This window comes from Prionailurus viverrinus, chromosome X, assembly GCF_022837055.1.
Source record: "Prionailurus viverrinus isolate Anna chromosome X, UM_Priviv_1.0, whole genome shotgun sequence".
NCBI lineage: Eukaryota > Metazoa > Chordata > Mammalia > Carnivora > Felidae > Prionailurus > Prionailurus viverrinus.
In genome coordinates, this window is record NC_062579.1 from 23,303,827 (window position 1) to 23,326,101 (window position 22,275).

General features: G+C 43.4%; 1 protein-coding gene across 7 annotated transcripts in view; it reads right to left on the reverse strand.

The window, feature by feature from the left end:
• The window catches only part of TAB3 (TGF-beta activated kinase 1 (MAP3K7) binding protein 3), an 88,770-nt gene extending 72,837 nt beyond the window's left edge, over nucleotides 1-15,933 (reverse strand). For 6 of the 7 annotated variants that reach the window (XR_007148884.1, XM_047843509.1, XM_047843503.1 and 3 more), the window contains exon 1: nucleotides 15,769-15,933. The gene's annotated coding sequence lies outside the window, so the exon portion shown is untranslated. Of the gene's footprint in view, nucleotides 1-10,472; nucleotides 10,494-15,768 lie in introns of those variants that run through there. The other variant, XM_047843506.1, reaches the window with a different exon arrangement.
• Between the last annotated feature and the right edge of the window lie 6,342 nt (nucleotides 15,934-22,275).

Here is a 22,275-nt window from a genome sequence, read left to right on the forward strand (position 1 = left end):
AGACAACTCTGGTGACTATATCAAAACAAAAACCTCTGCACAGCAAAGAAAACAATAAAACTAAAAGGCAACCTACTGAATGGGAGAAAACATTTGCAAATGATGTACCTGATAAAGGGTTAGTATCCAAAATATAACTTATAAAACTCAACATCTGGAACACCTGGGTGGCTCGGTTGGTTAAATGTCCAACTCTTGGTTTCAGCTCAGGTCATGATCTCACAGTCTGAGGGTTTGAGCCCCATTTCAGGCTCTGCACTGGTGGTGCGGAGCCTGCTTGGGATTCTCTCTCTCTCTGCCCTTCACCCAGATGCATGTGCTCTCTCAAAATAAACTAAAAAAACAAAAACAAAAAAAACCCTCAATACTCAAGGGGCAACTGGGTGGCTCAGTCAGTTGGCTGTCTGACTCTTAATCTCAGCTCAGGTCATAATCTCACAGGTCCTGGGATGGAGCCCCGTGCTGGGCTCTGAACTGAATGCACAGAGCCTGCTTGGGATTTTCTCTCTCCCCCTCTCTCTGCCCCCTCCCCTGCTCATGCTCAGTCTCATACTCTCTCAAACATTAAAAAAAAAAAAAAACCCTCAAAAACGAATAATCCAATTAAAAAACAGGCAGAAGACACGAATACACATTTTTCCAAAGTAGACATACAGATGGCAAAAGACACATGAAAAGATGCTCAACATGACTGATCATCAGAGAAATGCAAATTAAAACTACAATGACGTATCACTTCACACCTGTCAGAATGGCTAAACTCAACAATACAAGAAACAACAGGTGTTGGCAAGAATGAAAAGAAAGGGGAACCCTCTTGCACTGTTGGTGGGAATGGAAACCCGGACAGCCACCCTGGAAAATAGTATGGAAGTTCCTGGAATATATAATGAAATATTACTCAGCCATAAAAAAAAAAAAAAGAATGAAATCTTGCCATTTGCAATGACATGGGTGGAGCTAGAGAATATTATGCTAAGCTAAATAAATCAGAGAAAGACAAACAGCTTATGATTTCACTCATGTGGAATTTAAGAAACAAATGAGCAAAGGAAAAAAAAAGAAGAGAGAGAGGCAAACCAAGAAACAGACTCTTAATTATAGAGAACAAACTGATGATTACCAGAGGGGAGGTGGATGGAAGGATGGGTGAAATTGGTGGTGGGGATTAAGCAGGGCACTTGTGATGAGCATCAGGTGACGCATGGAAGCGGTGACCTATATTGTACACCTGAAATTAATACTAAAGTGTGTGTTAACTAGAATTTAAATAAAAACTTTTTTAAAAAGTACCTTGAGTCAAATGAAAATGTAAAATACAATATACCAAGATTTATGCAATGCAGCAAAAGCAGTTCTAACAGAAAAGTTCAAAGCAACAAATACCTATATATATTTTTAAAAAAGAGAAAAGAAAGGAAAGGAAAGGAAAAGAAAAGAAAAGAAAAGAAAAGAAAAGAAAAGAAAAGAAAAGAAAAGAAAAAAGGAAGCTCTCAAACAGCTTAACATATCTCAAGGAACTGGGACAGGGTGGGGGCAAGTCCAGACTCAGGACAATGAAGGATAACAAAGAACAAACCAGAAACACGTGAAAAAAAGACAAAAGAAACAACAGTAAAGATCAATAAAACTAAGAGCTGGTTCTGCGGAAAAAATAGAGAACCGTTAGCTAGACTCAACAACAATAAAAAGAGGGCTCAAATACATAAAAATAGAAATTAAACAATACATTACAACAGATACCACAGAAATACAAAGGATCATAAGAGACTACAATGAACAATTACATGCAAACAACCTGAAAAACCTAGACGAAATGGATAAATTCCTAGAAACATGCAACCTTGTCAGACTGAATCATGAAAGAATAAATAAGTGGAACAATTACTAGGAAGATTGAATTGATAATCAAAAACCGCCCAATGAGCAAAACGCCAGGACAGTGACACTAGTGAATTCTACCATTCAAAGAACACCAATCATTCTCAAACTCTTCCCCCCAAAATAGAACACTTCCAGACTCATTTTATAAGGCCAGCATTATTCTGATACCAAAACTAGACAAGGACACCACAACTGAATAAAACTATAAGCCAGTATCATTGATGAACATAGATGCAAAATCCTCAACAAAATATTAACAAACCAAATTCAACAATACGTGAAAAAGACCATACACCAGAATCAATGGGATTTATTCCAGGCACACAAGAATGCAAATAAACCAACGTTATATATCACATTAAGAAAATAAAGGATAAAAATCATATGATCATCCCAAGAGGTGCAAAAAAAAAAAATTCAACATCCTTTTATGATAAAAACTCTGAACAAAGTGGGTATAAAGGGAACACACCTCAATATAACAAAGGACATGTATGACAAGCTCTCAGCTAATATCATACTCCAACGGTAAATAGCTCAAAGCTTCGCCTCTAAGATCAGGAACAACACAAGATGCCCACTCTCACCACTTTGATTCAACATAGTATCAGAAATCTTAGCAGAGCAATTAAGCAAGAAAAAAATAAAAAGCATTCAAATTGTTAAGGAAAAAGTAAAAACTTGTCACTATCTGCAGATGACATGATATTATGTAGAGAAAACCCTAAAGACTCCACCAAAAAATTGTTAGAACTAAGGAACGAATTCAGTACTTGCAGAAAACAAAATCAATACACGGAAATCTGTTGCATTTCTATTAACTAATAACAAACTATAAGAGAAATTAAGAAAACAATCCGATTTACAATTACATCAAAAAGAATAAAATATGTAGGAAAAAATTTAAAGAGGTGAAAGACCTGCCTGTACACTGAAAATTATAAGACACTGATGAAAGAAAGGGAAGACACAAATAAACGGGAAGATATTCCACGCTCATAGATCGGAAGAATATTGTGAAAATGTCCATAACCATCCAAAGCAATCTACAGAGTCAATGCAATCCCTATCAAAATACCAATGGCAGTTTTCATACAAATAGAACAATCCTAAAATGTGTAGGACTGACCTCAAAAGGACCCCAAAATGGCCAAAGCAATCTTGAGAAAAAGGAACGAGGCTGAAGGCATCAAACTCCAGGATTTCAAGCTATATTACAAAGCTATAATCATCAAAACAGCATGGTATCGGCATAAAAACAAACACACAGACCAACAGAACAGAATAGACAGCTGAGAAATAAACTGAAGCATATATGGTCAATTAATTTATGACAAGGGAGCCAAGAACACACAGGAAAGGAAGGAGAGTCTCTTTGATAATCTCTTGGCAGGTTGCTTCAGATTCTGTCTCCCTCTCTCTGCCCTTTCCCCACTCACACTCTATCTCTCTCTCTCAAAAATAAACAAATATGAAAAGAAAAATTAAGAAAAGAAAAAAGAATGGGGCACCTGGGTGGCTCAGTCAGTTAAGTGTCCAACTTCGGCTCAGGTCATGATCCCACGGTTAGTGAGTTTGAGCCCCACGTCCGGCTCTGCACTAACAGCTCAGAGCCTGGAGACTGCTTCACATTCTGTGTCTCTGTCTCTCTCTGTCCCTCCCTCGCTCATGCTCTGTGTGTGTGTGTCTCTCTCTCTCTCTTAAAAATAAACACTTTTAAAAAATTTTTAAAATATAACATCTGTCAGGAAAACTGGACAGCTACAGGCAAAGAATGAAACTGGATCACTATCTTACCCCATATGCAAAAATGAACTCAAAATCGATTAAAGACTTGAACATATAACACACGAAACCATAAAACTTCTAGAAGAGAACATAGGCAGTAATAAGCTTGACATCAGAGTTGGTGATGATTTTTCTCAATCTGGCTCCAAAAGCAAAGGCAACAAAAAGCAAAGCAAACAAGCGGGACTACACCTAACTAAAAGGCTGCTGCAGAGCAAAGGAAATCATCAACAAAAATGAAAAGACAACCTACTGAAAGGGAGAAAATATTTGCAAATCAGATCTCTGAGAAGAACTCCTACAACTCAACAGTAAAAAAACAAACAACCTAATTTAAAAATGGGCAGAAGTTCTGAAGAGTCAGTTTTCTAAACAAGGCATGCAGATGGCCAAAAGCTACATGAAAAGATGCTCAACATCACTAATGATCAGGGAAATGCAAATCAAAAGCACAATGAGGAGTACCAAGTTGGCTCAGTTGGTAGAGCACGTGGCTCTTGATCTCAGGGTCATGAGTTTGATACCCACATTGGGCACAGAGGTTACTTCAAAAAAAGAAAAAAATGGAAAAAAAACCCACAATGAGATAATATCTCACACCTGTCACAATGCCTAATGTTGGGGTGTCTGGGTGGCTCAGTTGGTTAAGCATCCAACTCTTGATTTTGGCTCAGGTGATGATCTTGTGGTTCATGAGATCAGGTCCCATGTCAGGCTCTGGGCGCTGACAGCGCAGAGCCTGCTTGGGATTCTCTCTCTCTCTCTCTCTCTCTCTCTCTCTCTCTTTTTCAAAATAAATACTAAATAGGGGCGTCTGGGTGGCTCAGTCGGTTGGGCATCTGACTTTGACTCAGGTCATGATCTCACAGTTCCTGAGTTCAAGCCCCGCGTTGGGCTCTGCGCTGACAGCTCAGAGCCTGGAGCCCGGAGCCTGCTTCAGATTCTGTGTCTCCCTCTCTCTGACCCTCCCCCGCTCATGCTCTGTCTCTCTCACTGTCAAAAATAAATAAATGTTAAAAAATCTTTTTTCAAAATAAATACTGAATAAATAAACATTAAAAAATAAAAAAAGAATGGCTAATATCAAAAAAAACCCCAAGAAATAACAAGTGCTGGCAAGGATGTGGAGAAAATGGAACCCTATCTACTGTTGGTGGGAATGCAAATGGAGCAGCCACTATGGAAAAGAGGTTGGAGGTTTCTCAATAACTTAAAAATAGAACTATCATATGATCCAGCAATTCCACTTCTGGGTATTTACCCAAAAATAGAAAAAACACTAACTCCTGTATTCACTGCAGCATTATTTACAATAGCCAAGAAAGAAAGTAAAATACCATATGATCTCACTTATATGTAAAATCTTAAAAAAAAAACAAAACTCAGTGACACAGAGAACAGATTAGATTAGAGGCTGCCACATACAGCAAGTAGAGGTAGGCAAATGGATGAAGGAGGTTAAAGGTACAAAATTCCAGTTATAAAATAAATGAGTCCTGGGGATGTAATGTACATCATGGCAACGATAGTTAATAATACAGTACTGTACACGTGAAAGTTACTAAGACTGTAAATCTGAAAAGTCTTCATCAAAAGTGGAGCACCTGGGTGACTCAGTGAGTTACAATGTCCACTTCAACTCGGGTCATTATCTCATGGTCTGTGGGTTTGAGCCCCGCATCTGGCTCTGTGCTGACAGCTCGGAGCCTGGAGCCTGCTTCAGATTCCGTGTCTCCCTCTCACTCTGCACCTCCCCTGCCTGTGGCCTCAGTCACTCTCTCTCAAAAATAAAGAGTTTTGAAAAAAAGTCTTCATCAAAAGAAAAAAATTAGAGTAATAACTATGTACGGTGACAGATGTTAGCTAAACTTATTGTGGTGAACATTTTGCAATATATACAAATATGGAATCATTGTGTTGTGCGCCTGGAACTAAACTGGTATGTTATACGGGGCGCCTGGATGGCTCAGTCGGTTAAGCATCTGACTTTGGCGCAGGTCATGTTCTCAGGGTTCTTGAGTTCAAGCCCCACACTGGGCTCTCAGCTGACAGCTCAGAGCCTGGAGCCTGCTTCGGATTCTAGGTCTCCCTCTCTCTGCACCTCCCCCGCTCATGCAATGTCTCTGTCTCTCTCTCTCTCTCTCTCTCTCTCTCAAAAGTAAACATTAACTTTTTTAAATAAATAAATAACTGGTATGTTATAGGTTATGTTTATACCTCAATTAAAAAAACCAAAAAAACAAAAAAACCCTGAAGTATACTACTACTACTTTAAAAATTCAATCTGTACTTAAAACCTTTCTGACAAAGCAAACTCTAGGTCTAAATGGCTTCAGGACTCAGTTCTATCATAACTTTAAAGAAGAAATAAAACCAATCTTATCACACTCTCTGAGAAGATACAGTATACAACTATACACAATATATAAATAAGTCCCACATTCATAATGTTGCCCAAGAGTATACTAGGATTCCATTTATATGAAGCACAAAAGTAGGCAAAACTATATGATGTTAAATGTCAGGAAAATGGTGAAGGAAAGTAAAAGGTACAAACTTCCGGTTATTTAAAAAAAAAAAAAAAGGTCAGGGAAATGACTGAGGGTGTAGGGTAGTAAGTGATCAGACAGGCACACAGAGGAGCTTCTACATGACTGATAATGTTCATTTTCTTGATCTGGGACAAAAGTGTACTCGGTAAAAATTCACTGAGCTGTTTACCACTGACATATGCTTTCTGCACATTTAGTGAACTTTTAATAAGTTCTTTTTTAAGTATGAAGGAGTACTTATTTTTCAAAATCTGTTAAAGGATGGGGGAGTAAAAAAGTCTGAAGTTCACTGCTTCAGGGCAAAGAAATCAAATAACTAACAAGAACTTCAAAAGCAGGTATCAGACAACATGGTAACTAGCAAAAAGGATTCACAGAGGTGCCAAACCAGCTAGGAACTCTCAAACTTACAGTAAAATTGGTTTGATACTACTCAAATCCAAAAAGGTAAATTGATTTATATCTAGACTTAGTGAGTAGTATTGGTTCATACAGATCTAAGACAAGCCACTTGATATTTTTATTAAGTAAGAAGGTCCTTGAAATGTTAGAAATCAACTAACAGACTCACACCTATAGTCAAATCTCCTAATTTTATAAATGAAGAAAACAAACTCCTTTGAGTCGGGCAATTTGTCCAAGGTCAGAAGCAGCTCTCCCTAAGTAAAAACAAAGTTATTTAAGTTCATCACTCTCCCAATTTCTTTAAGTTCTAGAGGACTGCCACCCAGCAAGAGAATTTGTTTACTGGCAGTGTCCCTCAATAAGGCTATATTCAATTTAAACATTTTCAGCCAAGTGTTACCAACTCAAAATTAATTTCTGTGCCACCCAAGACTTATAGCCAAAAGCTATTTCTGGAGCAGAAAAGATAAGACTTTCTAAAAGTAAAGTTCACGATGTGCAACCAACCGATAACTTTCTGTTTACACTAAATAACTCTGTGCGGCATGCGTCGTCATTTAGAATGACAATGGCACCTATAGCATAAAGTGTCCCTGAAAAAGACCAAAAGAACCAATAATGATAACCTGAAATCCGTACACAGTGAAAAAAAAAAGTGCTAAATCTGTGACAATAAATTTTTGTACTAACTTAATATTAATTTTCTTATTAAATCAGTTTTAAAAAATTAACTTCTACAATTCATTCCAGTTAACTTCTATACCCAATATGAAGAAAGTATGCTTTCTACGTAACTTTAACATTTTTAAATTTTTCTTATTTTACAGAGAGAGAGAGAACATGAGCAGGGAGGGGCAGAGAAATAGAGAAAGAAAAAGAGAGAGAGAGAGAGAGAGAGAGAGAGAGAATTTCAACCAGGATCCTGACATGAGGTTCGTTCCTACCACCTTGGGATGATGAGCCAAATTCAAGAGTTGGACGCTGAACCGAATGAACCACCGAGGAACCCCAACTTTATCAGCTGGAAAAGAATGGCTTGTCATTGTGAAGCTAACTCCATCAAAAGTGTACGCATACAACAACCCATTTAGTCCTGTAAAAACATATTTTTAGGGGCGCCTGGGTGGCGCAGTCGGTTAAGCGTCCGACTTCAGCCAGGTCACGATCTCGCGGTCCGTGAGTTCGAGCCCCGCGTCGGGCTCTGGGCTGATGGCTCAGAGCCTGGAGCCTGTTTCCGATTCTGTGTCTCCCTCTCTCTCTGCCCCTCCCCCGTTCATGCTCTGTCTCTCTCTGTCCCAAAAATAAATAAACGTTGAAAAAAAATTTTTAAAAAACAAAAAAAACAAACATATTTTTAAATTCTATACATGCTTTGGTCTCCACTCTATCTCCATAGCATTCTTTCCACTATCATAGGACCCTCTCTTTTTATTTCAAACTATAAAGTTCAGCACCAAGATGTATCCCTACACTTGCAATCCCCAGGGAAACGCCTGGCCTTCTGAAGATCTGCAGAAAACTTAATACACAACACGGTTTTAGGGCCACAGACACTTATTCACTAAAGAAATGGGAGGTCTTAATGATATAAATACAAACATTAAAAGGGACTTAACAGGGGTGCCTGGGTGGCTCTGTCTCTCTATGTCTCTCGAAAAATAAATAAATGTAAAAAAAAAAAAAAAAAAAAAAAAAGAAAAAGAAAAAAAAATCACTTAACAATTGGGGAGCCTGGGGGGCTCAGTCGGTTGAGCTTCCGGCTTCGGTTCAGGTCGTGATCTCGCAGTTCGTGGGTTCTCTCTCTCAAAAATAAACATTAAAAAAAAAAAATTTCTAATGACTTAACAACTAATGCAACATGGTATCCTGGATTGGATCCTGGCACAGAAGAAGGACATTACTGGAAAAGCTAATGAAATCAAATAAAATTGCAGTTTAGTTGATAGAAATGTACCAATGTTAATGTCTTTAGTTTTGACAAATATACCATGGTTCCGTACAGCTGGGTGAAGGGTATATGGAATCTCTGTACCGTCTTTGCAACTTTTCCGTAAATCTAAAGTTATTTCAAAATAAAAAGCTTACTGAAAAAGAAAATTTTGACAGCAAAAACTACTAAAAGTTGAGACATTTTACATCAATTCTAAAACAATCAAAATGTCCAGTCAGTATCTTCACAAGGCCTAAACAGGTGAGATGGGCACATTTATGAAAAAAGACTTTTTAAGAAAGTGTTACCTATTTTTCCAATATTACTAAATAAAGCCTGGAAAAGCTTCAAAGAAAAAGAAAGATGCTTACGTTAGGCAGGTATGAAAATGAAAAGCTATGAAACCATTTCTCAGTGGAAAGGGGGAACAATACTATTTAAGTATAGAAGACAGAGGCAGTGGACAGCCAAGCAGAGAGGGGTATTTTAGAGGCTGTAACACAGTAACACTTAATAATAAATATACGTGTAACATTACTTGTGCACTGGCCTATGGGCTAGCTGGTATTTTAAGTGCTTTATGTATATTACCACGCCGAACCCTCCCAAGAACCTATAAGGTAGGCAGTACAGTACTAATAAGTACAATCTACAGATGAGAGAAGTTCTGTAAGTGAAGGAACAGAGGTTTGAGGGCAACCGCTATACTAAACAGCCTTTTGAAGACCCACACCAGGAAAAAAGTTCGGCCTTCTAGAGACTAGGTCCCACTACTCACCCCGTCCTCTGCATCCACTAGAGAAGCAAGCCCTCTGCCCACGACTTGGGAGTCCTTGCTAGGATCCTGAAGGAATGTGACTCCCCCATCCCATCTTCAAGATTGTATTCATAATCTCCTGCACTCAATGCAGACTCTTGTTGAGACACTGTTATACAAAGAAGTTAGTTTGTATACCACTATCAGTCTTCAAATTCAGATATGTGGGACTGGCCTGGGAATCTGAAGGCCTTACGTGACATTATCTCTGTGAGAAAATGGTGATGAATTGCAAAAAAATAGTCCTATAAATGGACCATTTAGAAACTGAGGCTCCCTCCACACAGAATTTGGCCTTATAGATGCCGAGATAATTAAATGAATTTTAATAAAAGACACTGCAGTTACTCACACAATCCAGTTTTGCTCATATATCAAGGCGGCACAGTTTCTTATACTTAACATAATAGGAATGGTGTTACTGAAAGAAATTAGCTCAATATTTTACGCATTTCCTATACTACGGCCAATTTTGGATGTATCCAGCAGTTAATATGCTGCTCTCCCCGCCCCCCTCCATCAGCTTTGCGCTAAAAAGGACTACCCAGGGGCGCCTGGGTGGCTCAGTTGGTTGACCATCTGACTCTTGCCTTCAGCTCAAGTCTCATGGGACCCCAGGGACAGGGGATCCAGCGCTGCGTCAGGCTGCACACTGAGCATGGAGCCTGCTTAAGATTCTCTCTCTCTCTCTCTCTCTCTCTCTCTGCCTCTGCCCTTCTCCCATACTCACGCGCTCTCTCTCCCACTAAAAGAAACAAATAAGGGGCGCCTGGGTGGCTCAGTCTGTTGGGCGTCCGGCCTTGGCTCAGGTCATGATCTCATGGTTTGTGAGTTCCAGCCCCGCGTCAGCTCCGTGCTGACAGCTCTGAGCCCGGAGCCCGCTTCCGATTCCGTCTCCCTCTCTCTCTGCCCCTCCCCTGCTCACACTGTCTCTCTCTCTCAAAAATAAATGAACATTAAAAAAAATTTTTTTAACTTTATAAATAATTTTTAAAAATTACTACCAAATACACAAATGTTTTCTTTCTCTCTCTCTCCCTCTCCCTCACTCACACACACACACAGACACACACATCCAGCACAGAAGGGGTCTCACCTCAGAAGTTAGTAATAGCAGTAGCGACAATGATGATGACCATGTACTACGAAAAACTGACTCTTCTTGAGTCTTTACCATTGCTAGTTATGTTGTAAATATGCACGATACATCCTGTGTCTGGCTCATTTCATCCTCACAAAAACCCTGTGAGGTAAATATTACACTACCCCAATTTCAAAAATGAGGAAACAGGTCAGTGATTAAGCAACTTGCCTAAGATCACAGAGCTAGTGTCAAAAGTAAGATTTGAACATTCGAGCATTTTACCCCAGAGATGTTTTTAACCACTGCGCTCTGGGTATAATTAAATAATTTGGCAAACTCTGAAATAAAGGGTGCTTACTCCATTTTTAAAACAAGAGTGATTTGGAGATTTAAAAAAAAAAGAGAGAGAGAGAAAGAGACCTATCTTGCCTTTCAGTAGAAATACATCTTTCAACCAAGCCAAGACTGAACACATTTATACAGAACAAATTTAAAATGTATTCTGCTTTGCTTTTAACACTTCGAAATCCCTCACTTGTCCGAACACTGCAAACAGTGGTAACGGCATGGAACTCCAACAACAGACTAATAAAACTTTATTTTAAAACCTTCAGGTAAAACAAACACAGTCCCGGTTTACCATTAAGTAAACGGGTCTAAAATAACTGCTACAGTTCAAATACCCTTGAAAAGTTTCAAAACAGCAACAAGAGATAGTGGGAACAAGATACGGCTTTTATGACAAAGCAAAACTCTGTTCTTTCCACAACACTGTAACATCTGCTTTGAGAACAAATATTAACCTGAGATAGACTGAACAACTATATTTCAAAACATGTGCTTGAATTCAAAACTGCTTCATTGAACATTTAAAAAGGCTATCTGTTTATCTCCCAGAAGAGCCACCTGATCTGCACAACACATCTAATGTGGACAGCGAAAAGGTGTGCTCCATACCATCCCACTGAGTAATTACCAAAAAGCACACAACCCCCAACAACTTCTAGAGCACACACGGATTTCCTAAATCATCTACTTGAATCTCAGAACTTGACTTCCCAGCAAACAAAGGTCTTTGTGGCAGGATTCCAAACCAGTCCACAAAAACTAAAACACCCATAAGGTTACCGAAGTATAATAAAATACCAAACCTGCACGGGCAACGCTTCTCTGGGAAAACTCATTTTGCAATCGCCTTTAGAATAAAACCAACTACTCCTGCCCCACTCAGCCCTCCAGTAGCAACCAATTCTTCACCCCCCCGCCCCAGGACCACAGGCCCAGGCTTCCACGATCAAGGCAGAGCAGGAGAAAAGGCAGGGAAGATGGCAGTTGGCAGTGCACGAGGCTTCCGAGTTAGGACAAAAAGGCAGAGCTGCGGCGGGAGGAGATCCTGGGATACGGAAGGGAGGACCTACTCGGGACAGCAGGATGAAGGGCGGGATGGCAGCAAAAAGGGGCAAGAGAAAAGTGTGAGGGTCAGGGTGGGTGACAGAAGAGGACAAGAGAGCAGGACCCACTCCTGGAGCAGATGAGCTTTCACAAATTTTCCTTCTTCATGCTTGAGAGGGAAGGAAAAAAAAAGAGAAACGGTGGCAAAGATCTTGACACTGCCCCTCTCACTCTGGCTACTCTCACTCTCCTTTTCAATAAAGGATGGAGGAGGTTCACTAAGGGGTCTTGTCCAGGTCCTTCTTGATCCCATAGAGCACAGGGATTCGGAGAAGGGGAGTGGACCTAGAGGAGTTTTGTTTTGCTCCTTGTCAGCATCCACTCTGCCAACGACTTCAGGGACAATTAGAACCAAGGGGGCTAAGGGCTCCCAGGTACCAGCAGGAACAACTAGTAGTAAAAAGAGAGGAAGGAACCTAGGGAAATTTGGCACAGGAAGTGGGATGGTGGAGGAGGGCCAAATAAGTCAATAGAATTGCCAACGAATTAAACTATAATTACCGTTCTCAAATATTTACGATTAATTCATTTTGACAGTTTCCAGTATTTCATCAGGTCCATTTCACTTTTAAATAAACAAGTATTTGTGGCCATAGTAATAGATTGAGGTTTATTATGTGGAAGATATGAAAATATACTTCGAAATACATATGAGATGATTTCCTGGTGCTTTTTTTTTTGTACAGTGGCACTATAAATCATTTCAGAAAAAGCTTTTTTGTTTACTGAGTGAGCATTCAGTTACTTTATCATTTGTCAATTTTTTCACCCCAATAGCCCAAATATCATGAGTAATTACCTTCACAAATAAGGAAGGATAGTTAACTCTTTCTTGGGAGTATAACTATAATGAAAAACTTGCTCATTCAGACCAAACACTGCCTGGCAGGACTGAAAGTTACTATTTCAAGCAAAGCTCCAAACCCATACACACAGATGCATCCTGAGGAGCACAGGACTTCAGACTCTACCACCAGCCTCTAATGCCCGCGTTTCCATCAGACAAGGCTACTTAACCGCAGGTCCCCCCAAACAAGTTACTTCTTAAAGGACGGCCCCGTAAATCCCAAACTCCATCATCACATTCCCACGACTCCCCACCAGGGATAATTAATTCAAGAGGTAAACCTAACGAAATGACCTGCTGGAGGATGAGTGCCAGACACTTCGCATCCTCCTTCCCCCGTGTTATTTTAGCTGCTCCCCTTCCAGTTGAAATCTCTCCTGAGCAGAGATAATGGCCAGGAGGCAAACTCAGCAGCACATCAAAGATGCAAGAACAGAGACCATCAGAGGACAAAAATGACCATCAGCCATGCACTGGCAAGATGTTCCTGCTGTTTCACCGACATCTCAGATACTGCTTGGGAACCGGGAAGATTTTTCACCCCCTAGCCCCACAGAAGATCATACTGGATCCCAGAATAGCTGCCACATTTTCTGCAAACGACAAAGTGGATCCAAAACCTCTGGACTGGGGCGCCTGGGTGGCTCAGTCGGTTAAGCGTCCGACTTCGGCTCAGGTCAGGATCTCACGGTCCGTGAGTTCGAGCCCCGCGTCGGGCTCTGTGCTGACAGCTCAGAGCCTGGAGCCTGCTTCAGATTCTGTGTCTCCCTCTCTCTCTGACCCTCCCCCGTTCATGCTGTGTCTCTCTCCGTCTCAAAAATAAACATTAAAAATTTTTTTTAAAAAACAAACAAAAAAACCCCCAAAACCTCTGGACTAAATTAAAGAGAAGAAAAACAGCGCCTGTTATCAGATACTCCACTTGTTGGAGAAGGTAGGTGGGTGGGTGCGTGTGTGTATATACCTCCAAGCTATGATAAAGCAAATTCAAACCCCTAGAAATAGTTGGTATTTTATTTTAGTAATGTAATTTGAAAAACTATGCAGGACCAGAATAAATGAAATATTTGATCTTTGAAGTATCCTGGCATGCTGAAACTAGAGGCAAAGTTACTGAAAACATCTGAATTTCACATAGGTCACTACCGGCTACTGGGAATCCTTACTAATCAGCAGACTTCTGTTAAAATGTTACCTCTGGCTAGAAAATGAACACGTCTGAAAAGAAGGGGAAAAAAAAAAAACAAACCCCAAAACCTTGAGATTATCTTCAACCAAGAGCACTGAAATCTTTCAAGATTACCGACAGAACTGAAAGGTTTCTTTGTAACAAAAATTTCCATTTCATGAAATTTTTATCACTTAGCACACACACTTCTGCAGGGTATAGTAGAAAAAGCCCACATTCTAAAATCAGACACACATGAATGTGGGCTCTAGGTCTGCAATTTTCCAGCTATATAACCTCCTGAGGAAAATTACTGAAGAATACGAGAGGTTAGTGTGGTTATGTGTACAACAGGCATAACGTTACCTGCACAGGAGAGCTATAGGTAACCCACCAAACCCGGTGCCTGAATATACACAATACCAGCTGCCTTAGCTGCAACACACGCTGCACAGAATATGCCAATGAAAAATATACGTAACTGAGAAGGCTGTGTCAAATCAACATGTGAAAGAAAATTCAGAGTGACAGAACATAGATTATTCTGTTCTGTCCAATATAAAGATGAAACTCATATATTTAATATTTATCTTCACGGAAGTCTTTTCCTTTGATTAAGCCAGTGGTAAGCAAATGGGGCTAGGGGACTAAAGTTGAAAAACTTCCTATGTGACACTGCTTGAAAATGTGTACGTGGATTTGCTTGCATTCTTCACATCATCACAAAATTTACCATGGGTGACGATGCCTTTAATAATACTGTTAAAAGCTAACCTCTCATCTCAAAAGCCTTTTCTTGATTGACACGTTTGTTTCTTCTTACAAACGTTCTGGTGTGCGACTGCAAAACGTTTAGAAGGCAAAGAAAAAAAAAATCCCTTTATTCTTCTAAAATGAGAAAGTGAGGAGAAGAAGCTAACTTTGTCAAATTGTTCTTCTTTCTCATTCATTCTTGTTCTTTCACAAACCAGAACCAAACAGATCGCATGCCAAAATTATTGTCGGATTGACAAACGTCACTGAAGAACACATGGACTGACAACCCGTCTGGACCAAAGGTGACAAGTATTCTTAAGCAATTTAAATAAATTAAATTTCCGTAAAGACAAAAATGCTTTTTATCAACACTATGAACTTTTGACTTTATATGCAGCCTACTTGATAACCCACCTTATCCCTCATCCCAACGCCCCAAATCCTGTTTCTTACGCCCTTTTTAATGAGCTGGCACACAGGACTAAACTACACAACTCCAACCGGGAATAACTAATCTGTTGTCGGACCTCAGAGGACTGTTGGTGCGATCTTTGTTTTTTAAAACAAAACAAAACAAAAAACGGACACCAGGTTTTCGCCTTACTCCACACCTGCCACCAATTGCAACCCCCCGTTTAGAACAATTACTATTACTACTAACCTTCCCCCACATCTCTCAATAGCCTCAAGAGACTCAACCTTGATGCTGATTAGTCCTCATCCGCAAACGCCTTGCTGGGGCTTGAAGCCCGTCCACCGACGTTCACTCTCCGCAATGTCCAGGGTGCGGCGAGGAAGGACATCATCCCCTCCGCTTGGGGGGCGAAGGCCAAGCAAGGCCCCCGGCCACTCCCTCTCTCCTCGGCCTCCCAGGGCGTCTGGGGCGGGCGCGCCAGGCCCTGCGCAGACCTCCAGCAGCCCCGCAATTCCCGGTGTCCGCCGCAACCCCAGGCCGAGCCGAGCCCCCGGGACGCCCGCATTCGAGCGCACACCTAGCGCCCGGGCGCTGGGTCACCGAGACGACCCAGGGGCCACCCCCGACGCCCCGACTGGGACAGGTGCCGGGCCCTTTTGGGGACACTCACCCGGCAGCCGCTGCTCCCTGTCTGCTGCTGCCGCTGCCTCGCCTTCTCGCCCGCCGCCTGCTCCCGCGGGGGGGTCCGGGCTGGCGCCGCCTCCCCGCCCGACCCCCCTCGGGTGCGCGCCGTGCGGGGCCCGGTCTGGTGAGAGCCGCCGCCGCCGCCGCCGCCGCTGCCGCCGCCGCCGCCGCCGCCGCCCCCTTTCCTTCCCTCCCTCCTCCCTCCGTGCGTCCCTCCCACCGAGGCCCGCCTCGTATTTCCTGGATCCGGCCTCAGCGAGAGCTTGGCAAGCGAACCGCCAGCTTCAGGACTCTCGTCGGGTGCCGTCGCTCGCCAGGCACAAAGATGGCGCCGCCGGGGACTGCCGAAGGCGATCTCGCGAGACTTCTCCTACAGTGACTGGAGAGCGGGGGCCCACAGGAAAGGTGGTCAATTAGGGCAGCCTCAGCTGCCCTCAGAGCAAACGCTCCTCCAAAGCGAAAATGGGCGGTACCAGTTACAGCGGAAGTTATTGCGGCTGCGCGGAACGGGGAGTGACGCATGCTCAGAACGGCTCCTGAAGTAAGACCCAGTTCTCCGTGTTTTACCTGTTTCCTCCCAGAGGCAAGGGGCGGAGAAAGGGTGGGCGGAGGAACCAGAAATGAAACCCGGGAAAGGGTTGGGCAGGACTGATTGGGAAGTGGGAGGTGTCCCTTAAGACCGGGTCCTCCCTCCGGAGCCTGAACGGCCAATTTGGCGTCCGGAGGAGTCCCAACCCTTTCTTTCCTTCTCCCTTCTCTCCCAGTCACCAAGTATTCTTTGGAAAGTCTCAGCTGCCCTTTCATCCTGTTGTCCGATTCCCGTTGTGGTGGTTTTTTTTTTTTTTTTCTTTTTTCTTTTTCTTGTTTTGAGAGCTCTCTGTGTGCTCGGAGCAGCGTTCGCTGCTGGAAGCCACAGCCCTCCAGTTTCTCACATTACCAAATAACTTTCTCTTTCATTTTGGCGCTACGTGAGCCTTCCAAATGGCATACACTTAACTGCTTCTGCTCCTGTTTTATTTTTTCTCTCTCATTCATTTATTCGTTGATTCAAACGTATGTTCAGAGTTTCCTGCGTGCCAGGGACTGAAGACACGGAGACGTGCTCTGACCTCAGGGAGCTATTGGCCTGGGATAGCGATGGATGAGAAAAAAACAATGATGACAGTTGAGCACAGTGAATTCTGTAACAAAAATAGGTACCGAGAGGAGTGACAGGTCCTGGGAGCAGGGTATCATGACATGCATCAAAAGAGAAAATTCTTTGAGGGCAGTCTTACAGGCGTGGGATTTAGTCCATTGGATCAGGGTAATGTCAGGGAACAAGCCACCCGATTATTTCAACAGAATTTAATATAAAAAAGTGATAATTAGGTAACTGAAAATGCAAGAGGAGAGCTTAATACACGACGGAGATAGCAACTGTGCTACAGTGGCCTAACAGCCACTCTGCTGAGAGCCAGGGGGACCAACCAAGGGGAGACGTTGGGATTATTACAATTTAAATATTTAGAGAAGGGGCTGCTTGGAGCTGAAATTCAGACCACTGAGGAGGGAAGCGCACCTACCGGTGCTGGTGTCTCTGATGGGGGCTCAAGATGCTGTGTCTGCCCTTGTGGGGAAAACTGCAAACTGGATCCAACCGCTGCTATGGGAAGGAACTGCCGGCGTCCTAAGAGTCCCAATCTTTCCCTCTGACCTGGGTCTGAAAAAGACACTAGAGTGGAGCTGGACTTGACCCACAGCCAGCAGCAGAGCAACTCTGGTGTTGAGAGTCATTTTAGAAGCTGGATGTGGCCCAAAAGGGAGCCGTTCGCTCCTGTCTCCCTCCCCACGTAGTGGGCACCCTCGTGTTCAAACACGGATAGAAAACTTGCTTTGAGTTCAGGGTTTCGTACCGAACAAAGCTGCCCCTGGGAGCCCGCTCACAAAGCCATGAGTGAGAAATAAATGTGCAGTGTGGTATGCCGCTGAGACTTTTGCTTATTACACGGCAGAAGCAGAGTACTAACAGCAGCTCTGTTCCGCAGAGTGAGCGGAAGTTTCTTTTCTCTTCTTCTTCTTCTTCTTCTTCTTCTTCTTTTTCTTTTGTCTTCTTGCTCCACCATCCCTATAGTGCTGACCTAGCATGTTTGGTCCAGAGTGGCTCAGCACCACATCACATTCCAGTCATCAGGAAGGGGAAGATCTACCCATTTCCTTGAAGGGTACAACCCAGAAGTCGGTAACATCATTTATGGTCACAGCCTGTCAGCCCGAACTTATTCACATTAATATATTTACCCGCAAGGGAGACCGAGAAGTGTGTTCTTATTTTAAGCAGTCTTATACCTGAGCTAAAAATGCCATGCCTCTAGAAAAAAGGTTGGTGGGTTGCTGGCGGGAGGGGGGGACAGTGGGGAATGAGCGGCCCCCTAAAATAGTCAAATCTCAGAACTTGATCTCAAGTTATGTCTTGTCCTCTCTCCCAGTTGGGTCCTGCCCCCAGTGAGGGGCTTAAAGTCAAAGAAGCGAGTATAATCCTCTTTCTGTTCCTTAGGCTTCTTCTCCTCCAAGCGTGAAGATGGCGGGAACGGAGACAGCCAATTTCCTGCTTTACAGGTTACAGTCACAAGATGCTTTTGTCCTCTCCGGACACAGCAGATGGCCAAGTTGACTCTATCTCTTGATTGCTTTTGGTTCTTCTTAGGCTCCCACTGGGAAGATTTGATAGTACATCCTAGGGCCCATATGGCGTTCTTCCCTCTGTCAGGCCTCTCTCTCCTCAATCCCTGGTCTCTTACTTTTTGATGTTGCTGAAAGTCGTCTCTTGGTTGTCCGTGTCTTCGGTGTGGCCGGCACCCAAATGCTGGCTCTCTTAGGAGGTGAGTGTGATTCTTCAGCACCCTCCTCACGGCCTAGTTCTTTGATATAAACTCCCTTTATGGGATACCCACGACGTCTCACTGCCAGGATCCCCTCACCCCTCAGCAGGGCCTTTGGCAGGGCACAAGCAGGAGGCTCAAGCTTTTTTGCATTCTGGGACCATTACGTGATCCAAAGGAACCGTGCGTATCCTTGCCACGCTAAGTAACAGCCAGGCCGCCCTGTCGCTGCTGCACCCGCAAGCTTCCTGTCTTTAGAACTCTTCTGGCGCAAGGCAGGCAGCAGTGTCTGTGGTGACTCTGGTGTCTAAACTCCAAGGACAAGTGGCCAGCTCTCGCTGAAAGTCTCCGCCTCTCCCCTAAATTTCTCAAATAGCTACCGTTCAATCAGGCAGCCGCAGCGTGACACATCTTTAAGACCCTCCTGACTCAGCTCTTCCGAGAGGCCCCCCTCCCTTTGGCTTTGCCTTCTCCAGGGGAAGAGAAAATCTACAATAATTCCTGAGAGGTGAGAACTACCGAAAATCTTCCTTCGAGACTTCTCTTATGTCAGCTGGAGGAAGTGTTCGGGTTATAGTTCTAGACCCGGGTTTGCTGCCTCTTGGTGAGCCTCTAGGGAGGGACCTAGAGCTGTGTCAGATACCTCTATGTACCGTTGCAGATATTTTTGGCCTCATTTGTGTTAATAATCTATCGCCACAGAACACACCTTTCTAAAAAACATAATAGTCTAAACTAATAACCATTTGATTTGCACGTTATACAGTAGGTCAGCAATTCAAGGATTGGTTCTTTTTTTTGGTAATCTCTGCACCCAGCGTAGGGCTTGAACTTCCATAGTGTAATGGTGAGCCCTCTGGACCCTGAACTTACAACTCCAAGGTCAAGAGTCACACACTCCACCGTCTGAGCCAGGCAGGCGCCCCAGCGGTCAGCAATTTAGACTGGCCGCAGCTTGGGCTGCTCTTCGTCTGTCCCACCCAGGGTAACTCATGGTGACAAGAGCCTCTCACCAAGTTGCCCGACTCCACAGGGTACAGTCTAAAAGCTAAAAGGTTGCTTGTGCTCGCTCTGGCAGCACATGTACGAAGAGCTAAAAAGGGAGTTGGGCCTGTGATGGGCCATTTCGTCAAACCGTCTGTCTCTGAGTGGTGAAGTATATGATGAGACCACGGATTCTCACGGTCAGGCGCAGCTCCTTTGCGGTAACGCGGTCTGTCGGTTTTAAGCAACACTGCATGGGATACCATGTCAATGGATGGCCATTTCATAGACTCTTCAACGGTAGCACTGCTGGGGGAACTGCGGATGGGAAAGGCAAACTCATAGCTGGAGTGTGAATCAGTCCTGAAGAGAATGAATTCCTGCCCCGCAGTCACACACACCCCACGTGGAATCGATCCAAAGTAATCATTTGCCCAAGTGGCCGTCTGGTCTCCTTGAGGATGGTGCCATGCTGTGCCTCAGGGCTGGTTTCTGCAGGTGGGGGGTTGGGTCGGTAGCAGCTAAATGAGTCTTAGTGAGAGGGAGTCCTTGTTGGACCAGAAAGGTGAGCCTGGGTTCCATCGACAAGATCCCTTGTCATAGAGCAAGCCTATGAGGAACCTTGTTGGTGATGGACTGTTTGGACAGCTTGGTGCCAGGCAATCTGGATTTGGGGTACCTGCTGTTTATAGGAATTCTCTGGGACCTTAAGGTCAATGGGATGTCACAGTCCTCCTGTGAGAGGAAGAGGTCCCATGGGAAGCTAAGCTTGAGTGCAGCCTATCTCTCTGGGAGAAGGGCAGATCTCTGGTTCCAGTTAGCTTTTTGCCTGCAAACCAGCATCATAATTTGTCAGAATCACTTTCAGACAAGTGTGCTCTTTGTACGAAAATATTCTATCGAGATTATGTTAATTTTCACTCCTGTGTGGACCCCCTGATTGGTTTTTGCCTTGCGATTTGGTGATTCTCAATGGGAAAGAGGTTGCTCACAACCTAAATGGCTCTCTGTGTTCTATCTCCTATTTTGCTTCCCGCCTAAACTTCACCTAGCACTTGTCCTGTACTGGCCAGTACCATAAATAATGAGTGTGTCGAAGCGCCTCCTGACCTTGCTGGAAGAAGTAAAGGCAACCGATTCTAATTGCTCCTGTCAGAACCGCAAGGAACAATAGAATTCAGCCTCTTATACCAAGACATTTGAAGAGGAAAAATGAAATTAGGAATTAAGTGCAAAGGAGCGAGAAGGAAAAGTTACCAGTTGCCCAGCCCCAGCACCTTTTCACCCCTGGTTCCAGGGCAGGACATGCTCATTGTCTCATGTTTCAGCATTCTCTGACTTGGGAGTTGTGATCTGGTGATGGATAATGGGTTAGTGCTCTTTCTGGAACATGACTCATCTATACTCACTAGAACTCTTTTTAGAACAGGCCAGACAAATGGGATTGGTCTCAGGCCATCTCCTGAACTGGATGGACAGAATACACCGATCTCTGCAATGCCAGCTGTTGACCAGGATCAACCCTTTCACATCCATCCCTTTGCTTGCTAGTCCCCATTCCTAACCACCTATGCCCCCATCCAATGGCCAACTCCCTGCTGGCTCATCTCTACCAAGGCTGTCATCTCAGGAGTGGAAACCTACTTGTCTTAATGTAGCTTAATTCAAATAGGCTCAACGTCTTTTTCTTGTTTAAAGTCAAAGGTTAATTAATACTAGGAATAGGGACCTGGATGGCTCGGTTGGTTAGGCGTCTGACCCTTCATCTCAGCCCAGGTCACGATCTCATAGTTGGTGGTTTGGAGCCCCACGTCGGACTCTGTGCTGACAGCGCAAAACCCGTTAGGGGTTCTCTCTCTCCCTCTCTCTCTCTCTGCCCCTCCCCTGCACTCACGCTCAATCTCGCTCTCTCTCTCAAAAATAAATGAAGAAACATTTAAAAGGACATTTAAAAACAATAAAGTGAGAAAAAAAAGATTCCCTCTCTGCCTCCCCTCAAAAAAATAATGACACTAGGAATAAAAACATTTAAGGGTATAGTTCTTTTGACCAGTACAAAGTAAGCTCTAATTCCTTTTCCAAAAGAGTCCATTTCAAATAGAAAATACACTCGGTATTTACTTCTAAATAAATTCACTGTGACTCTCAATCTATCTTTCCTTGATGCTAGATAATCTCCACAATGCTCTGAGAGAATCCGAATGCACAGGCTGACAGTTGCCCACCTTGCTTCACTCTCAAGTTGAGGGAATCACAGATAGATTTCTTTTAAAAATCTCTGTGGGGGTGCCTGGCTGGCTCAGTCAGTAGAGCATGCAACTCTTGAGCTCTGGGGTTGTGAGTTCCAGCTCTGTGTTGGCCATAGAGATTACTTAAAAAAAAAAAAAAAGTAGTTTAGAATAAGGGGCGCCTGGGTGGCTCATTCGGTGGAGCATCTGACTCTGGTTCAACTCACGATCTCACGGTTTGTGAGTTCAAGCCCCAGGTCAGGCCCTGTGCTGACAGCTCAGAGCCTGGAACCTGCTTAGATTCTGAGCCTCCTCTCTCTCCCTCTCTCTCTCTCTCTCTCTCTCTCTCTCTCTGTCCCTCCCCCACTCGTTCTCTCTCTCTCTCTCAAAAATAAACATTAAGAAAAAAAATGAAATAAA